Source organism: Pseudophryne corroboree, chromosome 6 (genome assembly GCF_028390025.1).
Source record: "Pseudophryne corroboree isolate aPseCor3 chromosome 6, aPseCor3.hap2, whole genome shotgun sequence".
NCBI lineage: Eukaryota > Metazoa > Chordata > Amphibia > Anura > Myobatrachidae > Pseudophryne > Pseudophryne corroboree.
In genome coordinates, this window is record NC_086449.1 from 71,586,599 (window position 1) to 71,594,546 (window position 7,948).

Below are 7,948 nucleotides of genomic sequence, written 5' to 3' on the forward strand. Positions count from 1 at the left end.
TTTGAGACAGACTCAATGTAGGGAACAAAGGACAGTTCGTAGTCGAGAATGACACCTAGGCTGCGAGCTTGTGGAGTAGGATTGATTGTTGAGTTATCAACAGTGATAGAGATATCAAGTTGGTAACTACTACTGGCCGGTGGAAAATAAGATTTTAAACCTACCGGTAAATCTTTTTCTCGTAGTCCGTAGAGGATGCTGGGGACTCCGTAAGGACCATGGGGATAGACGGTCTCCGCAGGAGACATGGGCACTTTAAGAAAGACTTTGGATCTGGGTGTGCACTGGCTCCTCCCTCTATGCCCCTCCTCCAGACCTCAGTTAGAGAAACTGTGCCCAGAGGAGACGGACAGTACGAGGAAAGGATTTTAGTTAATCCAAGGGCAAGATTCATACCAGCCACACCAATCACACCGTATAACTTGTGATATACTATCTAGTTAACAGTATGAAAAAACAACATAGCATCGGTCCAAAACCGATTAAACTATAACATAACCCTTATGTAAGCAATAACTATTTACAAGTCTTGCAGAAGTAGTCCGCACTTGGGACGGGCGCCCAGCATCCTCTACGGACTACGAGAAAAAGATTTACCGGTAGGTTTAAAATCTTATTTTCTCTAACGTCCTAGAGGATGCTGGGGACTCCGTAAGGACCATGGGGATTATACCAAAGCTCCCAAACGGGCGGGAGAGTGCGGATGACTCTGCAGCACCGATTGAGCAAACAGGAGGTCCTCCTCAGCCAGGGTATCAAACTTATAGAACTTTGCAAAGGTGTTTGACCCCGACCAAGTAGCAGCTCGGCACAGCTGTAGTGCCGAGACCCCTCGGGCAGCCGCCCAAGAAGAGCCCACCTTCCTAGTGGAATGGGCCTTAACTGATTTTGGTAACGGCAATCCTGCCGTAGAATGCGCCTGCTGAATCGTGTTACAGATCCAGCGAACAATAGTCTGCTTTGAAGCGGGAGCGCCAACTTTGTTGGCTGCATACAGGACAAACAGTGCTTCTGTCTTCCTGACTCTAGCTGTTCTGGCCACGTAAATTTTCAAAGCCCTGACCACATCAAGGGACTCGGAATCCTCCAAGTCACGCATAGCCACAGGCACGACAATAGGTTGGTTCATATGAAAAGATGACACCACTTTAGGTAGGAATTGAGGACGGGTTCGCAATTCCGCCCTATCCATATGGAAAACCAGATAGGGGCTTTTATGTGATAAAGCCGCTAATTCCGAAACTCGCCTAGGCGAAGCCAAGGCTAATAACATGACCACCTTCCAAGTGAGATATTTCAACTCCACCGTTTTAAGTGGTTCAAACCAATGTGACTTAAGGAAACTTAACACCACGTTAAGGTCCCAAGGCGCCACCGGAGGTACAAAAGGAGGCTGAATATGCAGTACTCCCTTCACAAACGTCTGTACTTCTGGGAGAGAGGCCAATTCCTTTTGAAAGAAAATGGATAAGGCCGAAATCTGAACCATTAATAGATCCTAATTTTAGGCCCAAATTCACTCCAGTTTGTAGGAAGTGAAGAAAACGGCCCAGATGGAATTCTTCCGTAGGAGCATTCCTGGCCTCACACCAAGAAACATATTTTCGCCATATTCGGTGAAAATGTTTTGATGTCACGTCCTTCCTAGCCTTTATTAGTGTAGGAATGACCTCATCCGGAATACCTTTTTCCGCTAGCATCCGGCGTTCAACCGCCATGCCGTCAAACGCAGCCGCGGTAAGTCTTGGAACAGACAGGGCCCCTGTTGCAACAGGTCCTGTCTTAGAGGAAGAGGCCACGGATCTTCTGTGAGCATCTCCTGCAGATCCGGCTACCAGGTCCTTTGTGGCCAATCTGGAACAATGAGGATTGTTCTCACTCCTCTTTTTCTTATTACTCTCAACACCTTGGGTATGAGAGGAAGAGGAGGAAATACATAGACCGACCGGAACACCCATGGTGTCACTAGGGCGTCCACAGCTACCGCCTGAGGGTCTCTTGACCTGGCGCAATACCTTTGTAGTTTTTTGTTGAGACGGGACGCCATCATGTCTATTTGGGGCAGTCCCCACTGACTTGCAATCTGCGCGAAGACTTCCTGATGAAGTCCCCACTCTCCCGGATGTAGGTCGTGTCTGCTGAGGAATTCTGCTTCCCAGTTGTCCACTCCCGGAATGAACACTGCTGACAGTGCGCTTACATGATTCTCCGCCCAGCGAAGAATTCTGGTGGCTTCCGCCATCGCCACTCTGCAACTTGTGCCACCTTGGCGGTTTACATGAGCTACTGCGGTGACATTGTCTGACTGGATCAGCACTGGTTGGTCGCGAAGTAATGCCTCCGCTTGACGTAGGGCGTTGTATATGGCCCTCAGTTCAAGGATGTTGATGTGGAGACAAGTCTCTTGACTTGACCAAAGACCTTGGAAATTTCTTCCCTGTGTGACTGCTCCCCAACCTCGGAGGCTCGCGTCCGTGGTCACCAGGATCCAGTCCTGAATGCCGAACCTGCGGCCCTCTGGGCGGTGAGCACTCTGCAGCCACCACAGGAGAGATACCCTGGCTCTGGGGGACAGGGTGATCCGCTGATGAATTTGTAGATGTGACCCAGACCACTTGTCCAGTAGGTCCCATTGGAAAGTCCTCGCATTGAACCTGCCGAAGGGAATGGTTTCGTATGATGCCACCATCTTTCCCAGGACTCGAGTGCAGCAGGGACGTGCAGTCAGGGGAGGCAGTGCCTCCCCTGTCATTAATGATTAAAATAATGTAAAGAAGATAGTTATGACACATATTCTGTGTCATAACTATCTGCTTTAGCCTTTACATTATTTTAATCTTTTTTACTTGTGTAAAAACTGTCTTTAATGTGTTTCGGAGGCACTGCTGCCAGTGCCTCCTGTTATCAATGGGAAATGGCCGGAAGCGGGGGGCGGGGCTAAGCTTTGGGCAGCGAAAGCCCATTAAAAAAATCATGAGAAGCGGCACTTACTATAAGTGCCTCTTTGACAGGGGGCGTGCTTTCAGCCTAAATGAAAGCACGCCCCTGTCACTAACAGTGATGTAATTGGCCGCGGGCATGGAGCGGGGGGACGAGACACAGTATGTATTTTTTAATACTTATCTATTAGCTCCCCGCCCTCCCATCACCCCGGTTATGCAGTCCGGCCAGAGGCAGAAGGGAGATAGGAGCCGCCGCCGCAATACCTTTTACAGAGGAATATCACCCGCCCGCCTGCTGGCCTACCAGGCCGCCCGGCCAGCGCACGGACTCCCCCGCCCAGCGGACGTACTCCTCCGGCCGGCCGCCCTCCTGCCCGGCGCACGAACTCCTCCGCCCGCCCGCCCGGCGCACGGACTCCTCGTCTGCCTGGAGTGAGGCAGCCAGAGCAGAGGGGAGCAGCTTGTAAATAGGACGGAGGGAGAGATCGCGGCCGGGAGCTACAGGTGAAGTGACATGCTTAACTGGCCGCTCCTTCCCAGCACTGCTCCCAGCCTGCCCAACCCCCCCTAACTCAGCACCGTTACTCCCATCCTGCTCCCACTGCTCCACACCACTACTCCCATCCTACCCCCCTGCTATGCACCACTAATCCCATCCTACCCCCCTGCTATGTACCACTACTCCCATCCTACCCCCCTGCTATGCACCACTACTCCCATCCTACCCCCCTGCTATGCACCACTAATCCCATCCTACCCCCCTGCTATGCACCACTACTCCCATCCTGCCCCCCCTGCTCTGCACCACTACTCCCCCTGCTCTCCTCCCCCCCCCCAAGTCAGGACCACTGCTCCTATCCTGCCCCCCGCTCTGCACCAATGCTCCCATCCTGCCCCCCTGCTATGCAACACTACTCCCATCCTACCCCCCCTACTCTGCACCACTACTCCCATCCTGCCCCCCAGCTATGCACCTCTACTCCCATCCTGCCCCCCAGCTATGCACCACTACTCCCATCCTGCCCCCCCAGCTATGTACCACTACTCCCATCCCGCCCCCCCTGCTCTGCACCACTACTCCCCCTGCTCTCCTCCCCTAAGTCAGGACCACTGCTCCTATCCTGCCCCCTGCTCTGCACCAATGCTCCCATCCTGCCCCCCTGCTCCACACCACTACTCCCATCCTGCCCCCCAGCTATGCACCACTACCCCCATCCTGCCCCCCTGCTATGCACCACTACTCCCATCCTGCCCCCCCCCTGCTCTGCACCACTACTCCCTCTGCTCTCCCCCCCAACTCAGCACCACTGCTCCCAGCCTGCCCCCCGCTCTGCACCAATGCTCCCAGCCTGCCCCCCTGCTCCACACCACTACTCCCATCCTATCCCCCTGCTATGCACCACTGCTCCCATCCTGCCCCCCTGCTATGCACCCAGAGCCGGCCCTAACCAATATGATGCCCTAGGCAAGATTTTGGCTGGTGCCCCCCAGCACCACCGCTGGTTCTGCCTCTGACCTTGCACCTCTTTCCCAGCACCATCACCCCTCACCCATAGCAGTCCTTGTACCCCCTATATTTTAAATAGGAACAGTTCGCACATTTGACGCACAGCCCAAAAAGGGGCATCTTCTTGCTGGGAAGGGGCATGGCCACACAATAGTAACCCCAATTACAATTACGCCACCCAGTACTGCAAGTTTATTCACATTTTATCTTGCGATAGTGTCCATAATTCATATTATATCCCACAGTAGTATCACTTTACCTTATAAACGTTACTCCTCACAGTAGAGCCCCTTATTCACATTACATCACACTGAATTGCTCCTTATTCACATTACACCACACCCTATTGCTCTTTATTCACATTAGACGACACAGTAGTGCCCTTTCTATATGCAACGCCACATAGTAGAGCACCTTATACACATAATGCCACACATTAGTAATGCATTTATACACAATTCCACATAGTAATGCCCCTTACACATATGAGACACATTAATGTCCTTATAAACATAATGCACCTTACACATTATGACAACCTTTATTAATGCCCTTTTACACATAATGTCCCTTACACATATGCCGCACATTATTAATGCCCTTATACACATAATGACACACATAGTGCCCCCTACACATTTGCTGCACATTATTAGTGCCCCTATACACATAATGACACACATACAGTAGTACCCTGTTATACATATGCTGCACATTATTAATGCCCTTATACACATAATGACACACATAGTGCCCCCTACACATTTGCTGCACATTATTAGTGCCCCTATACACATAATGACACACATACAGTAGTACCCTGTTACACATATGCTGCACATTATTAATGCCCTTATACACATAATGACACACATAGTGCCCCCTACACATTTGCTGCACATTATTAGTGCCCCTATACACAAAATGACACACATACAGCAGTACCCTGTTACACATATGCTGCACATTATTAATGCCCTTATACACATAATGACACACATAGTGGCCCTTTACACATATGTTGCACATTATTAATGCGTTTTTACATGACACACATAATGCTCCTTACACATATTCTGAACACTACTGCACAACCAACCCACTCACATGCACACAGCACTCACACTTCCACTAACACTGTGACCTCTGCCTCTGCTTGGATACAGATGTGTCCTCATAAATCTTGCCTCAATGCTAACGTCGGGTACCTTTTTTTATGAAAATGCATCTTATTTGCATTGCTATGTGGCTAGGATGCACAAGCAGCTTCTGCTGATTAAAATGATATGCAGCATGCCTATATACTGTGTGAGACTGTGGCTGTATCTGCACATGAAATGCTACACACAGAATATAGGCATGCCGCATATCATTTTAATCAGCAGAAGCTGATGATGCCCCTAGGCATATCAAATGCCCTAGGCAATTGCCTAGTTTGCCTATGCCTATGACCGGCTCTGTATGCACCACTACTCCCATCCTGCCCGCTGCCCCACACCACTCCTCCGTCTCAATGTACTGTGCGATGTGACCCGATGTTGTCACACCACGCGAACGGCCGCCCACCTGTCCATGTTCTCCTGCTGGGCCCACCAACTCCACTGATGAGGCTGAGAGAAGGTGAAGGGTGGGCGACTGAAGGCACAGACAGAAGGGTGGGAGGCTCAGAGCCACAGAGTGAAGTTGGGAGAATGAGAGACAAAGTGAGGGGTATTGCGAGAGATTCAGATGGGAGATGATGGTGTGGCTGAGAGACGACGCAGGGAGGAGATGATGGTGTGGCTGAGAGACTACGCAGGGAGGAGATGATGGTGTGGCTGAGAGACGATGCAGGGCGGAGATGATGGTGTGGCTGAGAGATGTGCAGGGCGGAGATGATGTTGTGGCTGATAGATGCAGAGGGAAGGAGGTGACACAAGTCTGGTTGAACCTCTGTTGTATGTTGATGACATTGGTTATATTCCTACGCAAACAGGCATCTTCCGGATCATGTAACCTCCTACATGAATAGTGATTACCGACTGAAGACGCTGTCTGCCCAGGAAGGACATTTCTTCAGAGGTTCCCCGTTATGAGAAACCACCATACAGGTAAGGTGCATATTGAATAGAAAGGAATGCCAATAGGCGGTGCTAGACACACTTAGTTGGCGGTGCTAGACACACCCGATAGGTGTTGCTAGACATGCCCAGTAGGTAGGTGGTACTAGACACACCTCTACGACGGTGCACCCCCTAATAAAATGTGCTGCGCACGCCTATGTGCAGCGGGGGCTGCAGTGGGGGAGAGTGGCGGGTACTTTAGTTTGTAATGGGCTGAGCTCACCCATGCTTTATCAGGGACCCAAGGCTCAGGGCTGTACTCCTTATGTTGTATTCCATACTGCTGGTAGAGTGGGACAGTAATGTGCTCTCCCTGGCGTCACCCTCTTTCTGTCACCCTCTCACTGTCACCGACTGCTGTCACCCACAGCTGGCACCGACTGCTGGTATCCTCTCACTGTCACCCTCTCCCTGGCTTCACCCTCTCGACATTACCCACAGCTGGCACTGACTGCTGTCACCCTCTCCCCGTCAGCCACAGCTGGCCCCGACTGCTGTCACTCTCTCCCTGCCATCCTCTCCCTGGCGTCGCCCTCTTCCCGTCACCCACTGCTGGCACCGACTGCTGTCACCCTCTCCCTGTGACCCTCTTGCTGTCACCAGCTCCCTGGCATCATCCTCTCCATGGCGTCACCCACTACTGTCACCCTCTCCCTATTACAAACTGCTGTCATCCTTTCCCTGGCGTCACCCACTGCTATCACCCTCTCACTGGCAACACCCTCTCCCTGTCACCCTCTCCCTAGCATCACCCACTGCTTCTCCCTGCAATCGTCCACTGTCTTTCTTTGTCTCCCACTGACCACGGTGGTAACAGGCATTGGCTTGGGTGCGGTGGCGGGCATCGGCGGGACACAGCAGACATTATGGCTGCAGTGCCTCACCAGCCACTGAGCTCACCGCACGCCACTGGAGTGCAGTGATGCACTGACACCTGTTTTGGCTTCAATAAGTTCCTGACCAGAGTCATGAGTTCTTGAGCTTTTTCTGTCGGAAGAAAAACCCTTTTCTGGTCTGTGTCCAGAATCATGCCCAAGAAGGTCAAACGAGACGTAGGATTCAGCAGCGACTTTGGAATATTGAGAATCCAGCCGTGTTGCTGTAACACCTTCAGTGAAAGTGACACGCTGTTCAGCAACTTCTCCCGTGATCTCGCTTTTATGAGGAGATCGTCCAAGTATGGGATAATTGTGACACCCTGCTTGCGCAGGAGCACCATCATTTCCGCCATTACCTTGGTGAAAATCCTCGGGGCCGTGGAAAGCCCAAAAGGCCACGTCTGAAATTGGTAATGACAATCCTGTACCGCAAATCTCAGGTACGCCTGATGAGGAGGATATGTGGGAACATGCAGGTATGCATCCTTTATGTCCAGAGATACCATAAAATCTCCCCCT